The sequence below is a fragment of the Lissotriton helveticus genome, chromosome 6 (genome assembly GCF_964261635.1).
Source record: "Lissotriton helveticus chromosome 6, aLisHel1.1, whole genome shotgun sequence".
NCBI classification, from domain to species: Eukaryota; Metazoa; Chordata; class Amphibia; order Caudata; family Salamandridae; genus Lissotriton; species Lissotriton helveticus.
In genome coordinates, this window is record NC_136067.1 from 1,068,516,540 (window position 1) to 1,068,542,245 (window position 25,706).

Consider the following 25,706-nt stretch of genomic DNA (forward strand, 5'->3'; position numbering starts at 1 on the left):
ATTAGCATTATTTTTTCACAGTAGTTATTTATTTCAGTAATGCCGTGGAATTTGACCTTTAAACCATAGTAGTACATGCTTTATTGCGTAACCTTGCTATTCACTGGTAGACATAGTTATTTTACGCATAATTTACCTCAATTCTTTAATAAAGGGTTATTTTGTTGAGCTACTAAGAACATAGATTAACCTGTATTATAAAAAGATGCAAAATAACCTTAAAAAACCTAAGTTGAAGGGAAATATTAGGATGTTAGGAAATGTTAGGACTAACAAGTACAAAAAAATCCCCATTTATAGTTGGCTGTGCAGTCATTATCACCCTACCTCCCCATGCAGTACTCACTTCACAAGGCACCAGGAATCACTTTTCAAATTACATTACTGATGGTGGACTCATATATCGCCACCTATATTATCAGAAGGGCCCCGGTTTGATCTACAGTGGGCGCCAGGCACGTGCCAACAGGCGCATCATGCTTAAAACTGCAGTATTTTTGTGAAAAAAGAGTGGCAGTGAGCCTCGTTGTAATGGAAAATTAATAGCATCTTGTGGAACTCAATTGAAATATTTCTTTATTCGTCCTTCCAAAGACAGAACATAAAAGATACACATAGCTATAAACATCATATACAATTAATCTTGTCGCAGCAAATACTAACTCATTTTCCATTTAAAAAGAATACAACAGCTCACAAACACAGTACTTTTTCTCAAGACTAAAGTGGCAGTGCAAAACACTTGGGTTCGTAAGTAGGAGCAAATATTATCTAATAGTTCAACAAGCAGCAAATATTATCTAATAGTGCAACAAGGAGAGACAACTGCATCTTGTGGGACTCATGTCCTGTCAGCGAATGAATGTCAAAAGGGGTTCTAAATATCCCTCAAATTCCTTCCCCCAGTTCAAATAAAGACTCACACTGTGGCTGATTTTGCACTTTAAGGAGACTAACATATAGATGCATCAAGCATCCATTCTGCGAATCCCAAATAGCGAAAAATAACGAATCGCTATTTAGAATTCGCAGAATGGAATGTATCATCCAAATCGCTAAATATCTGAGATTCGCAACAGCCCGCAATCACAAATGCGAATATGCAAAAATCCCTGCAGAATCGGCTGTTTCCAACCCCCTAATTGCGAATCCGCAATTACCCATTTCGCAAATAGCGATCTCACAGATTGCGAGATCGCAAAAACGTGAAGTCGCATTTTGAGCACAATGATGACATCACTACCAGGAAGTAGCCTGCTCCATGCATCATTTGGATCACAGAGCTGGATACAGGAGGAGGCAGAGCACTGAGCTCCAAGAGACACACCCTGCAGTGCCAATACAGGATTGAAAAAAAAAGCACAATGTCCCAGGAAGCTGCAGGACCAAGTGAAAACCCAGGCAGCGCAAAATAAAAGTTTGTGAAAAAGAACTGGAGTACCTGATAGAAGGAGTGAACAGGGACCATGACCAACTGTTTGTGAAGCTGTCCCGGAAGGTGCCCGAGGCTACCAAGAGGCGCATCTGGGTGCGCATCAAGGCAAAGGTGAACGCGGTGGGAGTCACGCACCGGTCCATCAATGACTTAAAAAAGAGGTGGTACGACCTCAGAGGCCGTGCCAAGGAGCGGATAGCAGAGAGACTGGGGGAGACAAGAGCCTCAGGAGGGGAACACCCCACAGTCCCTGAAAACACACCCATGGAGGACTTAGTAAAGGACGCCATCCACCCAGAAGGCTGCGTGGGCGTCACTCAACTGGACACCTCCCGCGCCACACACCAATCTCAAGGTAAGAGCCATGCTACTGCAACCCCAGTACCCTAACAATGACCATGCCCCCAATGCAATCCATATTTGTAACCACAGTATTCCAGTCCCTGCTCATCCCAAACGCATTGTGGAACCTGTAGTGTGTAAATGTGCCCTGATAGCTACACACAGCCAGAATAGTCAAGTAACAAAGACCCCTAATGCCAGTCAGGGAATGCAGACATCAAGCAAAAGCGAGCCTGCATGCATGTTGCTACATCTCAGGTGCCTGAATCATATCATTAATCATGCACTCATCCACATCACAGGTGCTGCAGATGCTGACACGTCTGACAGTGAGATTCTCCACATTGCAGAGACACCTGAAGAGACGGAGGGGGAGAGCCAGCCTGTACCTGTACCTGCACCCGCACCTGCACCGGCACCTGCACCTGCACTGAGACCCAAGGCCACCCCTGCAGCTACAGGTGGAGCACAACCTCACCTCTCGGCGCTTATGTCAGTGGAGCAGACACCACCCCCACCCAGGAGGCAGACACGACGCACAACAAGTGTGCGGGCCCAAGCCAGCAGCAGGTTAAGGCAGCAGCGCTCCGTGCCCAACACAGCAGACATGGAGCAATATGCACACAATGTGGGCCTAGGCATTGAGATTCAGATGCTTGCTGTGCATCGTAAAAAGGCGCAGCACATGGCAGCAATGCAGCTGCAGCTATATAAAACAGCACGCAACCTTAGTCTCCTCACAGAGAGTGTGCAGGAACTGACCACGGCGGTGAAGGAGAGCAACCAACTGATGGTAGCGCAGCAGGCCATCACCCGCAGACGCCACAGGCAGCTGCTCACACAGGTGTCAGCCTACACACATTCCAATCACCTGATTGGGAACGCCACTTCCCAGCTCTCGCGCAGATCATTGGCCATGCAAATCCAGATGGTCCAATGCTGTGCTGACGTTGCAAGGGCCCTGGAGCAGGTCACCAACGCTGTGGATCACCAACAGGCGGCAGACCATAGCAATGCAAGGGGGGGATGATGCCAGCAAAGGGACATCTAGCCTCAGCAGCCTGTCTGTGCCGGTGCAAACAGAAAGGCGGCGCAGTGCCCGGGCCAACACTGCATCCCGACATAACCAGCCTAATGTGGAGGGTGAGATGCGACAGGGTGCATCCGGCAGTAGACGCGCTAGTAACTTAATATTTCCGGCAGTGCTGTGGTAAGGTAACCATGCACGCCAGCTCAGGTTACATGAGCTTGGATGTCTGAAAACAGTACCCCAATATTTTGCTGATGAAAGCACATCGAGACCTTGTGAATTAAACAATAGCTTTATTTTTTAAAAGAAATCTTCCTCATGTCAATCATTGATGTGGCTTGCATGAGTGCAGTGTTGTGTGAGGGGTATGGATGCACTAGAAATAGTTCTGTGTGATGTGCGCGTGGCGCATGTGACCTTCAGCAGGATTCTCCCCCTGTGCATGATGCACATGTGCAGGTGGCAGGTCGTCCCCCTCCGACTCACTACCAGACACCTCAACAGGTATCCTCCGCTTGGTGGCAATATTGTGCAGCATGGCGCACACGGCAACGATGCAGCAGCAGATCTCGGGCCGGTATTTGAGGGCCCCGCCAGTCTTGTGGAGGATGCGGAATCTACTCTTTAACATGCCAAATGTTCTCTCTATCACATTTCTGGTGTGTATATGCGCACCATTGTACCTCCAATCCTGTGGTGTTGCTGGGTTGAGGTATGGGGTGAGGAGGTATTCACGGAGGGCATAGGCGCTGTCACCTGAAGGGAGGAGCAGAGGGTCAGTGCCTGTTATGCGCGGCAACGTGTTCTTAACATTCTGTATGTGGGCATGTGTACTTACCTAGGAGATGTCCCTCGCCAAATTCACCCCTGACCAAGCAGGTGTGTATGCCACTGTGCCTGAAGATAAATGAATCATACGTGCTCCCTGGGTATTGTGCCACAATGTCTGTGATGATGGTTTTCGAATTGCAGACCACCTGAATGTTGAGGGAGTGATATGACTTGTGGTTCCGGTACATGTATTCGGGCTCTGCGGGTGGACAGATGTGTATGTGGGTGCAGTCAATGCAGCCAATTACATGGGGGAAATGGGCGGTTTGATGGAAGTCCGGTTTGGTTTGCATTAAGTCCTGTTGGGTTGTTGGGAAGGTGATGTGGTGATGGATCTGGCTCAGCATGGCGTCCAGGAAACTCTGTAGGCAGCGTGAAAGTGTACTCTGGGATATACCCCCTGCAACTGCGACTATCCCCTGGAAGCTTCTGGAGGCCAGGAGGTGCAGGCAGCACAGGACCTGGACATGGGTGGGAACGGCATTGGTCCTCCGTGTTGGGTGCTGCATCATGGGCTCAAGGTCTCTGATGAGCTTCAGGATCATAGCCCCATTGAGCATGTATTTGGAGAAGATCTCATCTTCAGTCTGGCCCAGTAGTGTAATCCGGAGCCAGAAGATGCGTTCATGGATCCTGTGTCTGTTCTGTGCTGCAGCCTGGAGCCTCAGCCGCCTTGCCACGATGTATAGACCTGCCATTGTGACTTTCCTCATGCTCCTCATGAGTCTTCTTAAGTGTGTTTGATTTAGCCAACACCTGTTTGTGATTTCAGATTTTTTTTTTTGCCACTTTGACTTCAGGGTTACCACCTGGTTTAGCTTCTCCTTAAATTGCGACTCATAAATAGCAAAAAATTGTGTTTTCGCTTTTTGCAATTTTAGATGCATGCGGATAGCGATTTGTTTGCGAATTCACAAATAAATTCACAGATTTTGTGGCGAATAGGTATTAAGGAATCACAGTGGGGGTTTCTATGGGTTTAGCGATTCTTTGTTTTGAGAATTCGCAAAATATTGCTTTTCCACTTCATGCATTGTGGAAAAAGATTTTGCAATGGCAAATGCTGTTTCGCAGCTATTGCGATCGCAAATTCGCTTGATGCATCTATGCCTAAGCTGCCCTTGACATGTTCGCAATCATGCATTTGATCGCATTTTTAAGAGACATATCTAAACATGATTGAAATGTTTGTGTTGCTAAATATGTTCACAGCTGCCAGTTTTATGCAATAACTGAAAAAAATATGGTTTATATTCTGGGGGCTCCGAAGCAACTGTTTTCACGTCGAGGTGCATGACATTATGAAGTTTGAAGATCACTGTTTTAGTGACACTGGCAGATAAAAATATATTTCCACACATATTTTAGAGAGATAGCAGGCTGCAATACCACTGCAGGTAATAGATGTTCTCACAGATGTTTCATACATTGAAAATATTGGAATTCTACAAGCAGGTAAATATTCCCCTAACAGTCGTAATATACAGTGGGAAGGGTAAAGCCAATTTCCTTTATTGTTAGATTCACTTAAAATCATTACATTATTGATTATAAAATGAAATGATCAAATATGAACCCCAGAAAACAGTGAGTTTAAAATCACAATTTTAAAAAGCACAAATCGAACTTCTAAAGGAAAAGGATTCTTTGGTTTGCTAATAACTTTGTCGCAGTTTGATAAATTGTCACAAAAGTTTCCAGAAAACAAGGTTCATCCACCTCAGCTTAATTTTCAAATGTTTTGAGAAGATCCGTCAAGTAGGTTATAACTCTTGCCCTCACCATGCACTGCTTATGACATGATTGATGCAACACTGTGCGTGGCATGGGCATTAGTCACAGTTCCTTCTGTTAACTGTGACTGGTACATTTCTGTGTTTTTTTTGTTTAAAACATTACGTTTTAACTGACATTTTCACCTAACTATAATGTCACTTAAACCTATATTTTTTCTGTTAATTTCTATCTCTTTTGTTAATGTAAAGAAATATATTATACAGATATGTATATATACTGCGGTTTAGAAAACCATGAACTTTGGTAGGAAAGCAATGAATTTTTAATAAATTTCCCTACTTAGCGACTAGATTGACAGCCTTGTCCTTATGAATCTTGGGGCGAGGTTAGCGCATGACATAGACACGAGTGGACGCGTCCGATGTCATGCGCCACCGGCAGTCGAGTGCACACAGGCACATCCCAAGATGTGACAAGCCTGAAATATATATATATATATATATATATATATATATATATATCAAAATCTAAACAGGAAGCCCCATTGAAGCAAAGCCACACGAAGTTCAGATCAGCACGTTTATTTGCATCCATTTCACTGCTCGCTCCTTGACAGCTTTCAGAGCAATCTTTGAACATGTAAAGCCTGATGCGTTTCAGGAAATAGTCCTTTCTTCAGAGCAGTGAAATGGATGCAAATAAACGTGCTGATCTGAACTTCGTGTGGCTTTGCCTATTTGCCCAGTCGAGAAGCGAGGCCCACCTTATGAAGGGTTCGTGCAGGCTCTGAGAAGGGGCTTGCAAAGACGGAACGAAGACAAGAGCAGTTCCAATGCAGGTGGTGCTGCCTTGAGCACGAATTCACTGCTGCAAAGCGCAATCTGAGGGCTTACAGCGCTTTACTTTACTCCACTTGGTGAATACTTGGTTCAAATTGTAAGGACTGTTGAGTGGCCCCACTGTGGGAAGAGGGCCAGCGTACTACAAGCCACAGAAGGCTTTGCGATGTAGCCACGCCCACTGTGGCAGGTGCCAGTGATTATATGAGCAGATGCGGCCAGAAACTGCTCTTCCAGCCCTTCGTGAACAATGCCTCTGAAGAAAGGACTATTTCCTGAAACGCGTCAGGCTTTACATGTTCAAAGATTGCTCTGAAAGCTGTCAAGGAACGAGCAGTGAAATGGATGCAAATAAACGTGCTGATCTGAACTTCATGTGGCTTTGCTTCAATGGGGCTTCCTGTTTAGATTTTGATATATATATATATATATATATATATATATATATGTATTTTTATTTATATATACACTTTATAAACAAAGGTTAAAGTAATAACATAGCCAGCTGTGATGAAAAGATATGTTTTGGTTTTAAAATAAACCTTAGATATTCACTGTAAAAAAGGTGTATATATGTCAGTGACATCATTAATGTTTTCAACTAAGAAAACCACAGATATTTATGCCCCTGCAAAGCACTGCTTATGACCCCACATATTATATCACTCATGACAAGTTCTATGACGTCATTTAAGATATCACTGATGAAATCTCAAATTACATAATTGATGCCATCACTGATGACATCAGCCAAGCTCAATTTGTACTTTTACTCTAAAAGCTAGTATGGCATTAGGGACCTAGTACAAAATAGCCCAGAATAATATATTTTTTGTTCATTGAATTTCTAAGGTTTTTTTTTGTGAAGAAAAACAGATCTTTCCATCACAAATAACTACAACATTACTTCAACTTTATTTTTTTCAGTGTCTTATTACCATACGTAAAATCAACCCTTTGCCATGCATGGCCTTCGGCCAGTCCCTGCGGCAAAATATCTCACAGGCAGCCAATACCACACTGTGCATGGCCTTTGGTCATGCATAGCAGGAGGTTGGCAAAAGGGTTTGGCCTGCGACCAGGTTCTGTGGCCAACCCACCCAGAGGCAGCCAATCCCACACTGCATCTGGCCTTTCAACATGCACGGCATACTGTTGACTGCACAGCCTGCCTTGCAGCCAGGCCCTGCATCCAGCTCCCGCCAGAAAGCTACCCTGAGGCAGCCAACCCCATGCCGCTCACGAACTTCGTACATGGCATGTGGTTAGCCACAAGGCCTGTCTTGCAGCTAGGCCCTGATTCCAACTCCCCGGAGGCAGCCAACCCCATACTGTGCATAGCCATTGGCAGTATACAGGAAGGAATCGGCCTGTCGCCAGGCCCTGAGGCTAAGTTTGCAGCAGGCTGCCAACCCCACACAACACACAGCCTTTGGTGTGCGGATTCTAGGGTTGGCCATTGGACCCCGGGGACCCCATCCCCTGGGGCTAAAACATATACATTAAGGGGAGGGAGGAATCCAGTCCCCTGACTGACTGTTAATGGGCCCCAGGGGACCAAATCCCCCAAGACCAGTTCCAATAAAAAGTGAATTGGGGCTCTCCCCAAGGCTTAAAAGGCTCCAAGGACCCTATCAAATGGGGCCAAATACAATTAAACAGGCAAGGAGGGCACCCATCCCCCTTCCCAGCCATTACATGCCCCAGGGGACAATTAAATATTGGGAAGGGGGCTGCGTGGCCTCCCTACTCAAGCCATCTAAGGCCTCGGACCCCATCTCCCAGGACCAAAATCAATGGGGAGGGGGGCATGGAGCCGCATCTCTGTGCCTTTTTAGGCCCCAGGTTCCCATCCTCTGGTGTCAAACCAATAAAAAAGGGCAGGGGGACCATGTGGCCACCTTTCCTGAACCTGGGGACTCCATTCCCAGGCACGAAGCCAATTAAAAAGAAGAGGGGTATGTTGCTCCCTTCTGAGCCTTATTAAGCCCTGGAGACCCCATCCCTCAGGCTGAGAAATGATTAAATAGAGGTGGGCTCACAGCCCCCCTCACTCAGCCTTTATAGAACCCAGGACCTCATCCCCCAGTGCCATGCCATATTTAAAAGGGGAAGGGACCAATGCCCCCTTCTGAGCCTTATTATGCCTGGGTGCCCTATCTCCAAGCTAAATATACTAAAAACAGCTCCCTCTCCAAGCCTTACTAGGGCCTGGGGATCCCATGCCGTGGGACCAAACCAATAAAAAAAGGGGAGGAGTGCCTTGTGGTCCCCCTCCCAGAGCCCTCATAGGCCCTGGAACCCCATCTCCCAGACCCATTTTTTGTTTAAAAGAAGAGAGGCTGCAAGGCCCCCGTCCCTGAGCCGTATCAGTGGCCGGGAACCCCATCCCCCTAGGCCATAGACAATTAAAAAGGGAAGCGAAGGACAGCTCCCCTCTCCTTCTGAGACTCTTTGGGCCCCAGAGACCCCATCCCGGGGCAAAATTTAATTAAAAAAGAGTAGGGGTGTGGCCAAGATGGCATCCGGGTAGGACGTGTTAACCCGTATTTCCTGCTCCAGCTCGACCTGAGTCCTTGACACCCCCTGCTATTAAAGCCACAATGGTGTAAGTAGAAGCCAGAGGCATTGGAGAAATGAAAGCGGACCCTCTGCATCATTGGCGATCTATGGAAGTGGTGAGGAAGCCTGAGAACAGAGGGAAGTGAGGAGCTAGCCACGCCAGGTGGGGTGCCAGGGCAAGCCTAATCTCAATGGCAGCCTCTATCGAGGCTGGCGAGGGCAAACCCTCATCTCCTCTGGGAAGATTACACTCATCTCGGCCGACCTGCACCACAGTGGCTGGCCCGCCAATGCCCGCGAAGGAGCGGGTCACACCACATCCTGGGGAGGCAGAAGAAGAGCCCCTGCTACCTGACGACAGGGCACGAAGCTGTCCCAGTTGGGGGGGCACCGGTGGAGGACCTCTGACTGGGTCACCTAACTCACCTGTACTTGTGGCTTGGGGGGAAGACCCCCCTGGATCCCCAGAACATCTCTGTCCATCACGAGGGATACAACGAAGAGGAGTTGTCCCACGTGATTATCCCAATGGCGGCCACCCTAGGGGTTTGAAGTATCAGTCATTGCGGCTGAAGAGGCAAACAGAAGGCAAATATATGGGCATCTGCTGGGTGTTGGCCTGGACTCTCCCCGGTACTCAGCTTTATTAATCGAGACCCCTAAACACAACCAGGCAGACTGCTTTGCCAAGTTTGAGCTTCGTTTCAAGGAGATCAGAAGACGGGGCCCTGCTGCCTATGCCATAGAGGGCCTGGCTCCAGGGGGATCAAGTTAATAGTGCTACATGGGTGATGCACACCTAGAATTTGCCCTGATTCATCCGTCTGCTGGGCTGTTTGGCGCACCTGAGGTGGGAGCATCCAGAGACCATTGATCCCACTGCCTTAGACATACCACCCCATGACAGCACTTGCACACCTACCACCTTACAAAAACATTATCGCTCCCGGCCTGATGGCGTCCGCAAGGAATAAGAAGAGGGCTACTATCAAGGAGATGCCATTGAAACAGTTGACTCAGGAAAGGACTCCTCAATCGAGCTTGAGTCACGCGGCCCCCCCTCTGGAGAAAACTTGGAGGCCCCTGTCACTCGTCCATACTTGGAGTCACTAATTTTAGCTCTTTGTGATGACCTCCTAGCAGTCATGTGAGATTTAACCCATGAATTACAGGCTATCCATAAGGAGGTCACTGATATAGGGCACAGCGTGGATGCCCTCAAGGGTAGCGAAACATCCTTAGACAAGGAGATAGACCAACTTCAGCAGGAGAGAATTAGGTTGTCTGAGCCACAAATTGACTTACATTCTCACACTGAGGACCTAGAAAACCATTCATTCCCATAGGAACAACATATGTATCAGGGAAGCTCCACGAGATGTGGAAGGAGGGGACATTGCGGTATATGTAGCAGCACTATTTGCCCGTATGCTGGATGGCACACTGGTGGGGGAGATCTGCCTTGACAGAACCCACAGAGTCGGAAGATGGGGATCAAACTCATCACGCTCGCTGGACATCTTGACGTGTGTCCATAACTTCTCCCTCAAATAACAGATCCTGAAAGAAGCTCGGTAATCATCACCAGTGTTTTTCCAGGGTCATACGCTACATCTCTTTCAGGACCTTGCTCCATCCACCTTCCTGAAGACGAGGGAGTTTCGCCCCATCACGTAATTCTTGAGAGAACAAGGAGTATCGTATGCTTAGGGGCAACCCTTCAGATTGATCTTCTAATGGCAGGACCAGATGCACCAGGTCCGCTCGTTGGCGGCAGCATGTGAGCTACTACAAATCGACCCTCAGGGGAGTGACCAACCGAACTTGCAGCGAGCGACACAAAAATTGACCAATGGCTGGCAATGGAGGAGAGTCCCCATGCTGTGCAGCGTATCCGGCCCGGACCCAGCGACAATGGCCTCCTAGAGGAAAGCCCTGATCGAGAAACTCAAGGAGGACCCGATAACCGATGATCCAGCTTTAGGACTTGCATATTGTCCCTTTTTTGCATGGCGGGGCGGGCTTGGGCGGTCGGGGCTGGGGGAGACCGGTGAAGATCTCGGATGACTTGGTAACATTCCTATTAATGACTATTCCACCAAGCTGGGAGAGGATGAGATCTGTCCTTCCCTGCCATGGGCCATGGGAATTTGCTTTTTGAGTTGTTTTCTTGTTGGGGGGTTGGTTTTGAGTGACAACCTTGTCATTTTAGATATTACATATCACAACATGGTTTAGTCCCACAGCTCACTGACGAGGGGGGAGGAGGGAGAAAGTGCTTAGAGGTTCATCTCGACAGATCCCTTCATTAGCTCCCCTATGGCCGGTTCTATGCTTAGCCTGAAGATCCTTACTCTTAACTTTAAAGGCTTAAATAACCCCATTAGGAGGAAAGTTGTTCTAACCTATTTGGAGCACTCACAAGCAGATATATGCCTCCTGCAAGAGGTTCACCTCCAGTCTAGGGCCTAACACAGACTCAAATCTAAGGCCTATCCCCAGCAGTGTTTCTCTTCCATGCCGTGCAAGACCACAGGAGTGGCAGTACTGCTCTCTCGTAAGTTTGGAGGGAAAATAGGTGCCAAGATAGCTGAAATAAAGATCCAGCTGTTGAGTTAGCGGATTCAGCTGGGTCACCACTCAATAGTACTGGCCTCCATATATGCCCCCAACAAGGGCCAGGAAATCTTTATACATGGGGGAATGCCAGAGGAGTTATTGACACAGGATCATTGGGTTGTTATAGGAGGAGATTTAAATATAGTTCTTAGCCTGGGGAAGGTGTTGTGGTTACAGGAAATGGGCCTCTGGGATCTGTGGAGGTATATCATATCCGAACAAATGGGATTACACATTTTATTCCTATGCACATAAATCTTACACCCAGCTAGACTACTTTCTGGGATCAAGGGAGGTACAGCAGGCAATGCGGTTGGACAGAATTGAACACCGATCATTATCAGGTCACTCTGCAGTGCTCTTAGATCTTTCTCTCCAGGCCTACTCCCAACCATCTCGCACATAGCGGCTCTGTGAGACTCTCCTCTGTAGACCTGAGGTGATCACACAGCTCGAGAAAGTAATAGACGACTAGTGATTAATGACACAACAGAGGTCCATTTGTCTAAAATTTGGGATGCCATGAAAGCTCTCGCATGGGAGAAACTAATCGCACTAGCCTCGGATGACAATAAATTGAGCCAGGACAAGAGAGCAGAGCTCAATCATCATGTCAGAGAATTGGAGGGCATTCACCACCAAACCGGGGCTCCAAGGGTTTGGCACCAGCTGAAAATTGCTAGAAAACAGCTAGCAGGGTTAGACCTAGATAGCTCAATCCAGAGACTTAAAACACTTACTATGTAGAAGCAAATAAATGTGAAAAGATACTTGCGAATAAGCTTAGAGGGATACGGCAGGCAAATGTGGTAGAGGCTCTAATGATGCCAAAAGGAGCAGTGATAGAGGGAGATGAGGCCATTGCAGCTCAATTTGAAGCCTTCTATCGGGAGCTATACTCGGCCCAGAACCTCTCTGACCGAGGCCTATCGCGGTATGTAGAGGATGCGCAAGTAGATCACTTGACCGAGACACAAGTGATGTACCTAAATAAATCGATCCAGATAGAAGTCATATCTGTGATCTCTAGACTACAAATTCATAAAGCCCCTGGACCAGATGGCTTTTCAGCAATGCTTTATAAACTACTTCCCTCCTCACTAGAGTCTTTAATTTGATCACAGCGGCACAATTCCCCCGCTCAATGAAGGAGGCCATGGTAACAGTCATCATGAAACAGGGCAGGGATAAGCGCCAGTGCGGCTCTTACCACCCAATATCACTCCTGAATGTGTATCCAAACCTATTTACTGGGGTTTTGGTGGCTCGTGGTGCCTCTGTTACCAGGACTAATTGTGCCAGATCAAGCAGGATTCATCCCACATAGACAATGCTCAGACAATGCTAAGAGAATATCACATCTGATAGATAGAGCTACCCGTTTACCACAAGAGACAATGCTTTTCTAAATCAATGCCGAAAAAAATTCGATTGAGTGCATTGGCCTTATCTAGCAGCAGTGCTGAGGCGCTTTGGCTTCAGGGATCATTTTTGCTTCTGGATCCTTAGTGGCAATAGCACTCCAAGTGTGTGAGTCTGAGTAAATGACACAAACACCGATCATTTTCTCATACATAAGGGCACGCGCCAGAGAGGTGCCCGCTTTCCCCCCTTCTATTTGCTCTATATCTTTTTCAACCATTTGCACAAAGGGCCCGGGACAGTGAGGAGATTACTGGCATACGGTTTGGAGGGGAGGAGCACTTGATAACATGCTGATGATATAATTGTGGGCATAGGAAACCCAAGGGATGCCTTCCCAGCTTTTCTAGAAGAATTAAAACTATTTGGTGATATTTCAGGCTTTTGCATTAATTTAGCTAAATCCCAGGCAATGAACCTTACAACAACACCAAATACTAAATAACTTTTAACTCGGATCACTCCATATGCTGGGCATCAGGCCCAGTTACATACCTTGACATCCAGCTGTCCCCTCCCATATAGGCGGTCACCTCATTTACTATCAGGAGCTACCCGGGAGAGGCAATTCGGACTTAGTGCTGCACTGGCAATGCTATCTACTCTCGTGGATTGGCAGAATAGTGGCACTGAAGAGGATGGTCTTCCCCAGAATCTTGTACACATTTCAAACGTTATCGATATGGCCTTCACAGGGTACACTAGAGTCCCTGCAGAGGGCTCTTCAAAATTTTGTGTGGGCGGGCCGGCGCCCTTGGATGAGTCGAGCCCATAACTGCGGCCTCCGGAGGAGGGGCGTTTGGACATTCAGTGCATTGCCCGATATTTCCAAGCATCTCAACTTAGATATTTGGCGGAATTGTATAGACTTGAATCCGAAATGGGATGGTTATTCATGGACAGGGCTTTAGAAAACACAGCGCTGTGGATGGTTCCCTTTCTTGCCCGCGCTCACCCCAACGAATCTTTATTTGTCAGATATCACAGTGCCCACCTTAAGGATCTGGGATGCAGTTGCAATACAAGCAGGACTATCGTCCTTTTCGTCCCCCATCACCCCTATAGTGAAAAATAGAGAGCTTACCCCAGGGATGGATAGCGCTGCATTCTCTGTATGGTCGAGGGCGGAATGTAGATCCATGGGGCATTTCCATGACCAGGAAGGGCCAAAAACATTCAAGGATTTGAAACAGGAATACCGGATTGCAGAGAGTGAATGATACATTTACACTCAGATACGCCACTGGATCATGCAATCAATAGTGAGGGAGCCAGCACAGCAACATCTCACTATCTTTGAGAAATGGCTTCTCCTGAAAGACTCGGACAGGCGCCTGACCTCAGAGCTGTATGGGCACTTGGGTGGGGGTGGTGGTTAAGTCCCCCTCCCAGCTCCATGGGAGAGGGAGCTGTAAAGATCACTCTTCCAGAAAGATTGGCAGGATATATACTACAGAGCAAGGCACACCACCTCAAATGCTGCTAGTATAGAAACAGCGACAAAGCTTGCCACATATTGGTATCTTACCCCAGTACGCCTAAAGAAGGGGAACCCTGACAGGGTGACAGATGCTGGATGGGGTGTGATGGACAGGGAACCTTAGTTCACATTTTGTGGGAGTGCATCCTGCATCCTGCATTCCTGTCATTGTGGTGGGCGGTGCACTCAGCACCGCCCGCCACAATGCCAGGAAGGCATGTTGTGCACTTCCATGCACCACATGGCAGGCACTATGCAGTGCCTACCATGTTGTGCATGGAACTGCTGAGGGATGCCATTGTACCCCCATGTGCAACCCCACCCCCAGGGTCCCTGGGGGCCCGCAATGGGGCCCCAATGTCAAACACTGCAGGCCTTTTCATTGCAGCGTAGCCGCCTCGGAAAGGCATGTCCCCGCCTGTATAGTAAAATACATGGCGGTGTCTAACAGACACCGCCTCCATATTAAACCCTTTCCTGTCCGGTCAACTCGTTGACTGGCCGGAAAAGCGGCAGATGGTCTTTCCGTACGCTGCGGTCCCCCACCATAGTAATATGGCGGGGGAAATTGGGTGGCGGCCGGGTCGGATCCCGGGCGGATCACCACCGCCATGCAGGCGGTGACGATCCGCCCGTGATCCTAATGGGCCCCTTAGTTTTGCTTAGGAAGTCATTCTGGCCAGTGTGAGGAGTGCATATGCCACTGTCAGTGCTCAATCCTCAACCGAGCCCCTTATAAAAAGGTTTCTACCCTCCCTATCTTTTTCATAATCAAGGGCTTAGAAGGGGAATCCATTACACATAAAAATGGCAATCCCATTGTGCTTTGTTTGGGCCCAAAGAGTAAAAGGCCTGAGTATAGGGTTTATGTTTAAATCTGGCTTCATCCCCCGTTTGAGATGTGTTTCATGCAGTGCAAATGTTATTGACTCCTCCCTGCTTCATGAAGTACTATATCTGGGTTCATTACTTGGGGACATTAAACCCCATAACGTTGATAGAAAGGACCTGAACCGTAAGTTACACTAAGAGAATTGTTATCTAAAAGCAAACATTCCTTGCCCATATGAAAAGTTTGATCAGTAGCTTGCAGTGTCTTGTACAATGTGTGCATAACAAGGTGCAGAGTGTCTATTATTCAGTGCTCAATTTGAGCTGGTGGTTTCCGGTGCTTACATGTGCATGATCAGATACACTGATTGTACCTACCTCAGAGGCCACAACTAAGGCTGTCAAGTGGGGAGCTAAGCAATATATAGCCAATCCTTGAATGGGTCCTGTGTATATGAGAAAAAAGGTATAGTCCTTGTTAGACCTTACAGCATTAGGGTGGTCTTACCCCCAAGGTTTTGCTATCCTCCACCACTTTTCTGATCTTGTTTTGGCTGGTATTAGGAATTTGCATGCTTTACCGCTGCTAACAAGTGCTAAAGTGCTCATGCTCTCGCCCCCAAACATTGTAAATGTTTTCCGTTGCACAGCACCGGCACGTAATTGTCAACACTGTACTTATGATGTCTCCCACATGGGTGGCACCACTTATCTAACTGAGCAGAACAATGGTTCTCCAGTATTAGGGGTGTCTTTCATAGATTCACATGCTTGAATATTCCCCGTCGTCGAAGTGGGAGTCCCACGGTATATAAAAAATAGCAATAATGCTAATATAACATAAATGATAATATCATATAATAATAAAATAGAGATAATACACTGTAAAAACCTCTACAATGGTAACTTCCATAGGAAGACAGTATAAGAGAAAAAACTCATTTGTAACATATCAGTGTCATTATGTTGGTCCAAACTGCAGCCAATCAGGCTCACGCACCCTCTAGAACCTTCTCCTCAGAAGCTCAAGCCCTCAGATTTTCTACCGCACGTCGTGTGAAGGGAGTCTCCCTGAGCTCTGCTCAGTTTTCTTCAAAGTTTGTCTCTTCAACTTATTTTTCCAAGAATGTCAAGTAAGAAGTCCTTGTTTAGAGCTTGCTCTTCATGTGGGAAACTACGTTTGTTTGAGAAGGACCCCCACCAAAAGTGTATTTACTGCCTGTACCCTGACCACAAGGTGGATGAATGTAAAATCTGTAGAGCTCTTCCTTCTAAGACTCTCAGAGACAGGGAAGGTCGCCTTCTTATATGGTTGAAGCGCCTCCAAGATAAAGAAGATGTTCTGTCAGACGCAGTAAGTCTTCAGTCAGGCTGTTCCACTGTTCCTTCCAAGCGTGGGAGTGTTCAAGACTTGCCTTCGCCTTTTCTTCAGAAAAAGAAAAAGCTGGCCTTGCCTGTGGCACAATCTTCACATTCTATGCCTTCAGTGTCAACGCCCACGAGACCTGGCTCTCAGGCGTCTTGCCCAGGCTCTATCAGTATTCTGACAGTCCTGACACCCAGGTCGTCGACGGGCTCGTCGACGACCGTTCCGTCCACAAGATTGGCTTTGCTGTCTTCGTCGACGACCTCTGTGACGACGACGTCTGCTTCCTCGTCGTCGACGACGGTGATGTCGACATCCTCGACGTCGACGAGAACTACGATCCCGTCGACGATCCCTATTGTCTCGTCGGCGACGAAGTTGCCGTCGACGAAGAAAACCTCTTCGACGTCGAAGAATTCATCGTCGACGAAGGTCCCGTCGACGTCGGCCTCTCCGTCGACCACCTCGTCGACGTCGGCATCGTCGGCGAAGAAGGCAACGATGGTTCCGACGACGAGAGCCCCGTCGACGTCGAGTGCTCCGTCGACCAGCTCCATGACGACGGCGTCGTCGTCGAAAAAGGCGACGCCGGTTCCGTCGACGAAGGTACCGTCGACGAAGGTACCGTCGACGACGATACCATCGACGAAAGTATCGTCGACGAAGATACCGTCGACGAAGACACCGTCGACGAGGCTTCCGTCTCCTCAGATTCCAGCAAAGACGGCTCCGTCGACGCACGTTCCGTCGACGACGATACCGTCGACGACGAATCCCTCAGTGGGCCCTATCTCGTCGACGATGGCGATTTCTTCAGCGGCATGTTCAGGATCCTCGTCAGGATCGGGTTCTTTTGCCACCATGCCTCTGGTACCACTGCCTTCCTTGACCTCTGGCAGGGATTCTTCTATGCAGCTGCCGCCTCCTGATCTTCAATTACCCTCGCCTTTGATGGCAACTGATCACGAGACTGGATCTATGGGGGAAGATGATGACGATGAAGCTCACAGTCCATCAGAATTGATTATAAAATGTCAAGACTCCAGTTCTGACCAGGAGGACGTGGAGGAAGTGGTCCAACCGGATGACCAAATTGTCCAGTTGCCTATGGCATCTTTTCCAGTTTCTTTGTTTTCAAACCTCCAGCATATGCTGGATGACTACAACAGAAGGTTTCCGCCTACCCCTCAGGGTACTCCAAGCCACGCTCCGGCGGAGGACTCCGGCCCTGCCACCCATCCACAGTCTTTGGAGCAGCCTGTTTTGACAGAGCTTCCCCGCCCTCACCCCCCTCTTCTTCCGCAACCTGGTGCGCACGGGGTGGATGAGTCGGACAGTGAAGAAGGGGAATTACACCAGGATACTGACGATGATCAGGATCCAGATATGGCGGATTACGACGACTATCGGATACAGACACCTTCTCCGCAACAGCCAGAGGCGGGTGATGCGCCTACCATTGATACAGCAAGCTTCCATGTGCTAATGAATAAAGCGGCAGACCGTTTTAAATTGCCGAGAGAACAACGGCAAGAAGATTGCTTTCTCTACGATTTCAAAAACAAACCATACAAACAAATTCACACCATACCAATCATAGAATTTGTATGGAAAGAAGGGATAAGAATTATGCATTCTCCTAACTCCTTGCCGGCACAAGTCCCTCGCCTGGAAAAGAAGTACAAGGCTCCTGCGGGTTCACCTGCTTGTTTGCTGTCGCATCCCAAACCGGACTCGGTTGTCACACAGGCGGCACAGCGACGATCCCGTAATCCGGCGACTCCTCTCACTACTCCACCTGATAGAGAGGGTCGACGTTTGGACGCCATTGGGAAGAAATTTTCCACCATGTCCTCTACATCGGTACGCGCTGCAAATGCGTTGGCCATTCTAGGTCGCTTCGACAGGCAAATGTGGTCGGACATTTCCGCATTCGTTTCTCTAATTCCAGAAGCGTCCAGAGCGGAAGCCCAGCAAGTTCTCCAGGATGGCATGAGGGCGTCAGAGGAAATGATTGACTGCGTGATTGATGTGGCGAGTACGGGATTTCGCATCCTCGCCAGTGCTGCGGCTCTCCGCCGCCAGGGCTGGCTTAAATCCACTTCTTTCCGGCAAGAAGTCCAGTCGAAGATACTCGACATGCCCTATGACGGTGAATCTCTTTTTGGCGCTCACATTGACGAGGCGCTTGAGTCAATTAAAAAGGACACCGATACAGCAAAATCGCTAGTCTCCTTACAATTTAAGAAGCAGCCCTTTCGTGGCGCCCGTGGAAGAGGTTCATCTTCCACGAATTTTCGAGGAGGACACACTCAGTACCGCCAATTCAACCAAGGCAATCAACGTTACTCCTCTCAACAGTCTAATCGCCAAAATCAGTCACGACCCTATAAAGGAAAACCTACTTATAGGGGTGCCAACAACAAACGCCAGTGACTCTCATGTCACGCAAGGAGTTGGAGGGAGAATCTCGCAGTTTTATTCCCAATGGTCTCTGATAACATCGGACCAATGGGTATTGGACATTGTTCGCAAGGGTCATGCCTTGGAGTTCACAGAGATTCCTCCTCATTCTCCGCCATCAGGCCCGCCACCTCCCCATTTTCTAGAATTGCAACATCAAGTTCGTCTTCTCATTCTAAAAGGTGCAGTCGAAGTGGTTCCTATATCACAACAAGGGACAGGTTTCTACTCACGTTTTTTCCTCATTGCCAAGAAGACGGGAGAGTGGCGGCCTATACTGGATTTGAGGGCGCTCAATTTCTTTCTGAAACAGCAGTCTTTCCGCATGCTCACATTGTCAGAAGTCTTGCGGCTTCTCTGCAGCGGAGATTTCCTGTCCACGATAGATCTGCAAGACGCCTATTTTCATGTGCCGATTCTGCAACAACATCGCCAATTTCTGAGGTTCAAGGTGGGCACTGTCCATTACCAATTCAAGGTGCTGCCTTTCGGCCTGCGTTCGGCACCTCGTGTTTTCACGAAGGTCCTGGCCCCAGTCATGGCTTATCTACGTCTTCAAGGAGTGCAGATTTTTCCTTATCTGGACGATTGCCTTCTGAAATCTCCGTCTCCTCTTCAGCTGGCTCACGACACAAGTCTCTGCCTGCGGACTTTCGAGTCACTGGGGTTGACCATCAACGTGGACAAGTCACACTTAACACCATCACAAAGAAGGAACTTCCTGGGTGCCATTCTCGACACGGAATTATCAAAAGCCTTCGTTTCCCAAGAACGACAGGTGAAAATAGTACGTCTGGTCACCCTCATCCGTTCAAAACAGTCAGTTTCTGTGCGCATGTTGAAGTCCTTTCTGGGGATGGCGTCGTCCTGCATCGCTCTGCTTCCGAACTGCAGGCTCCGCACTCGCCCTATTCAGGAGGAACTAGACCTGCAATGGCGCCAAGTATCAGGATCCTTCAACGATCTAGTGAGAGTCTCGTCTCGCATGAAAGACAGTCTCCTTTGGTGGAGAGAACCATCCAACCTAAACGAAGGAGTTTCCTTTCTGGCCCTTCCTCCGGATCTGACGCTGACCACAGATGCATCCATGGAGGGTTGGGGAGCTCATCTCCTAGACCTTTCAATCAAAGGGAAGTGGACACCGTCACAACGAACATGGCATATCAACAGATTGGAGCTGCTGGCGATCTTCCTTGCTCTCAGATCTTTTCTGCCAGTAGTGCAAGGAGAGTCCGTGCTGGTTCAAACGGACAACACAACCAGCATGCACTACATGAACAAACAGGGCGGCACAAGATCTCAGCCCTTGTCTCGGCTAGCTCAGAAGATCTGGAACTGGGCTCTTCATCATCGAATCTCCCTGACGGCGGTCCATCTGCCGGGGGTTTCAAACATCCTAGCGGATTCGTTGAGCAGGTCCACATCGTCTACCCACGAGTGGGAGCTTCATCAACAAACTCTGGACATGGTGTTCCGCCGTTGGGGTCGTCCCCTGATGGACCTTTTTGCCACTCCACTGAATCGGAAGTGCCCCGCCTTTGCGAGCTGGCATCCTCATCCGGGGTCCAGCGGCAACGCCCTTCTCATGGACTGGAGCGGCCTGTTCGCCTATGCGTTTCCTCCCATACCATTGGTGCCGAGGACGTTGTGGAAGATGCGCAGGCAACCCTGCCACTTGATACTGATCGCACCTCGTTGGCCCAGACAGGCTTGGTTCTCAGAACTTCTTCTGTTGTCCCAATGCACGCCCATTCGTCTGCATCCACGTCCAGATCTTCTGTCCATGGACGAGGGCCAAGTCTGCCATCCAGACCCGACCACTCTTCAGTTATGGGCATGGAACCTGAATTCCTCGAATTCGCGAATTTAGAGATGCCCCAGGAATGCAGAGAGATTCTGGCTTCTGCTAGAGCTTCCTCAACGGTTCAAACGTACAAACTAAAGTGGAAACGGTTTTGCCATTGGTGCGCAGAAGCAAATGTCCACCCACTCACTTCTGCCCCAGAACAGCTGTTGCCCTTCTTTCTAAGCCTTGCTCAGTCTGGCCTCTCTCATGCCACCTTGAGGGTCTTTCTGGCAGCTATTTCACGTTTCAGGCATGATGGCTCAACCTCTCTCTGCTCATCCAGAATTATCAGACAATTCTTTAAAGGTCTCTTCAGGAAGTTTCCTCCTATCAGACGCCCGCCTCCGGCATGGCAGCTCAACGTGGTATTGTCACAGCTCATGAAGCCTCCTTTTGAGCCAATCCACAGAGCAGACAACAAGTTTCATACCTGGAAGGTCGTTTTGCTTTTGGCCCTAACGTCTTCTCGCCGTGTCAGCGATCTTCATGCTTTCACAATCAAGCCTCCTTATTTGCAATTCAAGCCAGATGGGGTGTCTCTTCGGACCAATCCCTCTTTTTTGCCAAAAGTGCCTACAGATTTCCATCTGAACGAACCTGTCTTCTTGAAGACTTTCTTTCCGAATCCACAGTCTCCGGCAGAACAACGCCTTCATTCCTTAGACATCAGCCGTTGTCTAAAGTTTTACATTTCAAGAACTGCCCCCTTCCGCAAATCAGATCAGCTTTTTGTAGCATATGGAAGAATGCGAAGGGGACATTCAGTGACAAAACAGACACTTGCAAGATGGCTCTCAGCAGCCATATCCTACTGTCACCAACAAGCTGGCAAGCCTTTACAGGGTCCTGTGAAGGCACATTCGACGAGAGCGATGGCGTCCTCCACCGCCTTGTTTGCCGGAGTGCCTCTGCACCAGATTTGCCGGGCGGCAACGTGGTCGAATAGGCACACCTTTACCAGACATTACTGTTTGGATTCCATCAACGAGGCGGATACCGCAGTGGGGCAAGCAGTGCTTCGCCATCTCTTTAAATAAGGTGAGCCTCTGTTCCCTCCTCCTTTCTCTTCTGTGATTGCTATATGCTTTTAAGCTATGTGTTTACTTCTTGTGAAGATGCTTGCAATCCCAGTGCTAAGGAGTTACTGCTATCTATTCTATTCAAGCATGTGAATCTATGAAAGACACCCCTAATACTGGAGAAGAACTATTGTTACTTACCTGTAAACAGGTGGTTCTCCAGTATTGGTGTCTTTCATAGATTCACATGCGACCCACCCTTCCTCCCCTCAGAGGCTCTCTTCTCCTCATACGCTATTGTTACTAGTGCTACGAAAATCTGAGGGCTTGAGCTTCTGAGGAGAAGGTTCTAGAGGGTGCGTGAGCCTGATTGGCTGCAGTTTGGACCAACATAATGACACTGATATGTTACAAATGAGTTTTTTCTCTTATACTGTCTTCCTATGGAAGTTACCATTGTAGAGGTTTTTACAGTGTATTATCTCTATTTTATTATTATATGATATTATCATTTATGTTATATTAGCATTATTGCTATTTTTTATATACCGTGGGACTCCCACTTCGACGACGGGGAATATTCAAGCATGTGAATCTATGAAAGACACCAATACTGGAGAACCACCTGTTTACAGGTAAGTAACAATAGTTCTTATGAATAAAATATACATTAAAAATAAATAATACCTGCATCTCTAGCCATTCCTTTAGCATTGGGGACATGGCATAATCTGAACTGTTGCACTTGCAGGTGAGAGAGATGGTTAGTAGTTGTTTTGGTACCATCATTGGCAGCGATGAGGGGACAGTTGGTGGTGCAAGCTGCACTGGCCTCCTGGTCAGAGCCCTGGCACCTATTATTTACATATTAAGCACTGCTATTATGGCAATGAGAGGTGGTGCCTATGTGAGATATGTAGACCGCCTGTTCCTTCCAACCCTGTACCCATTCATCCCAAACACATTAAAACAAAGAAACAATAGGAAGAACATAGAACCGAGAAGTTTCACAGTGCCAGAAGGCTCCTCATTCAGTTAACCGGTGTCACCATCTTCACTGGAGGGGTTACAAGGGGACCATCATTGTGAGATAGGGCGCATGTGAGCTGTATTCTAATCTCTTAGCCTACAATTAACTAGAATTAATTAGAATATTACAGCAATAGCATGAGACAGCGCCAGGCAGCATTTCCAGCACCTACTTGGGTGATTGTAGATGTGGTACCAAAAGCCTTATAGTCTCTTTCCGAGTCATGTCCTTGTACCTTTAAGACCCTTTTGTTGATGTGGTCTCTGAATTTGCCTCAATGAGGTAGACTGAAGGCTGTGTGCGTGTCCTGGTGACACCAACTCATGCAAGTGAGCTCTTCCAACTCTTCCAACAAGAGCCCAAGCAGGTGTGCCACTATTGCTAGATCAGAGGTCTGGTGGGTCTTATTTCCATAGTCAAAGGTGATGTCAAATGGGTAGAGCCATCTATACCTGATTTTGTTATGTCACATAAGCTCCATGATTGGTCTGAGCTATTGCCATCTTAGAAGCGTTGCCAGAGCTATATCCTGAAATAGAGTGCATGAGTAGCACTCATGCTGGATCGCATCCATGGCCCTTGGCAGGTTGGAGGAGCTGCCCTTTCCTCTTGAATGCTTGGAAATTTGTCAAGATGTCTTGAGGCTTAAACAAACTGTCGGTCTTTTGTGGGCCCTCACGATGGACTCTGTTAAGGTGAGTAGCCAAAATATTGGAAATTAAATATCGACCTACAATATTATCGAGGTATTAGTATCGATGGGATAGGATATCGATGTTAAGAATATCGATGGACAGAATATCGACCCTAAGTTAGTAATATAGATGTTTTTAATGTCGAAGTTAGTATATCGATATAAAATATATCGATGTTACTAATATCAATATTTATATTATTGTTATATATTTTATTACGTATTTAATATGTATGTGTTATATGTTTTTAGTTAAGTGTTCTACTGGTTTTAAAATATATGTATACAATTTGTATATGTTAATAATGGTTTTTTTTTAATTTTGTCTTTTAGTACCGTAGCGGGTTGTGGGTTTTTAGGGGAATAGGGTGGGAAGTAATTTAAATGTAATTAAGTCATAATTTATTTTCATGAATTGGTATTGATAATTATAGTACTGTTAATTATTATTTGGTAATACATTTTTATTAATTGGTAATTCATTTGTATTAATTGATTAATTGATAATTATGTTGAGTGTATTTTATTATTGGAGTGTGTTGTGTGTTTATAGGGGATTAGTGTTGGACGTAATTTAATCTAATTAAGTAATTATTAAATTAATATTTGGGTATTGATGATTAATGCATTGCACATTAATTATTAATTGGGAATTATTTGAAAATATAATTTTTTGGTTATGAAAATTAATTGATTGTGTCATCAAGAATTGGTAATTACATTTTATTAAATATTATTTATTGATATTACAATTAATATATGAATAAATAATTTGTTTATTGGTAATTAATATGTAATAATTAATATTGTTTGGTATACAACAATATGTAATTGTTCAATATTTGTTAATTGGTAATTCGTTTTTAATAATTATTATGTTTTTGTTATTACATTTTTGTTATTGTTCAGTATTTATTAATTGTTAATTATTATTAATTACTGATCATTTATTGGTATGTATTAATAATTTATTGTTAATTAATTATTCATTGGTAATTATGTTTTAAATTATTTTGGGGTTTTGTAAATATTTTAATAAATAATTCATAGATAATTATAAAAAAATGATTTTATTTATAAGTATGTTGTTTTTAACTTCTACGCTATCCAACACTTTCCCTACTGTTGCACTCTCTGGAGTGGGAATAGTAATTTTTACCCCTACGCTATCCAACACTTTCTCTACTGTTGCACTCTCTGGCGTGGGAATAGTAATTTTTACCCCTATGCTATCCAACACTTTCCCTACTGTTGCACTCTCTGGAGTGGGAATAGTAATTTTTACCCCTACGCTATCCAACACTTTCTCTACTTTTGCACTCTCTGGAGTGGGAATAGTAATTTTTACCCCTACGCTATCCAACACTTTCCCTACTGTTGCACTCTCTTGAGTGGGAATTGTAAATTTTACTTGTACGCTATCCAACACTTTCCCTACTGTTGCACTCTCTGGAGTTGGAATAGTATTTTTTACCCCTACACTATCCAACATTTTCTCTACTGTTCCACTCTCTGGAGTGGGAATAGTAATTTTAAGACCTATGCTATCCAACATTTTCCTTACTTTTTATTTTGGGAGTTGGTACAGTAGTTTTATTCCCTCCGCTATTTAATATTTTTTTTATTATTTTATCTAATGTAATATATAATTAATTTTAAAAATATTAAAAGTACATATTTTTTTACATAATTATTCAATTTTTATTTGTTATTGTTTTATGTGTATTGATATATTTCTAATTTATAATATTTTGTAATAATTTATAAATCATTCAAATAGTTATTACAACTGATTGTTAAGTAAGTATGTATATTATATATTATATGTATATGTTTAAATAATGTTGTATTACATTATATTAGTTATTAATTTTAAACATTATAACATATTTTTAACTATGTTTATTATATTTATAAGAATAATTTAGTTTATTTTACATATTTTTATGAACTAAAAATAAAAAAAGTATAATGATATTTTTGACATCAATATTTTTGTGCTTACCATGTTGTAGATAGGATGTTGATATTCTTGACATCGATATTTTTGTACCGATATTTTTTGTAGGCCGATTTTTTTGGACCTTCGATATTTTGTCAGTAATCCCTCTGTTAAGTGTAATTGAGGTGGGGTCAGCAGATCAGAGATGAAAAAGTACT

The 25,706-nt window shown here is 46.1% G+C and overlaps 1 protein-coding gene across 2 annotated transcripts in view; it reads left to right on the forward strand.

Annotated features, from left to right (window-relative positions):
- The window catches only part of LOC144763264 (ribosomal protein S6 kinase alpha-2), a 1,818,960-nt gene that overhangs the window by 967,556 nt on the left and 825,698 nt on the right, over positions 1 to 25,706 (forward strand). The window lies entirely within an intron of this gene.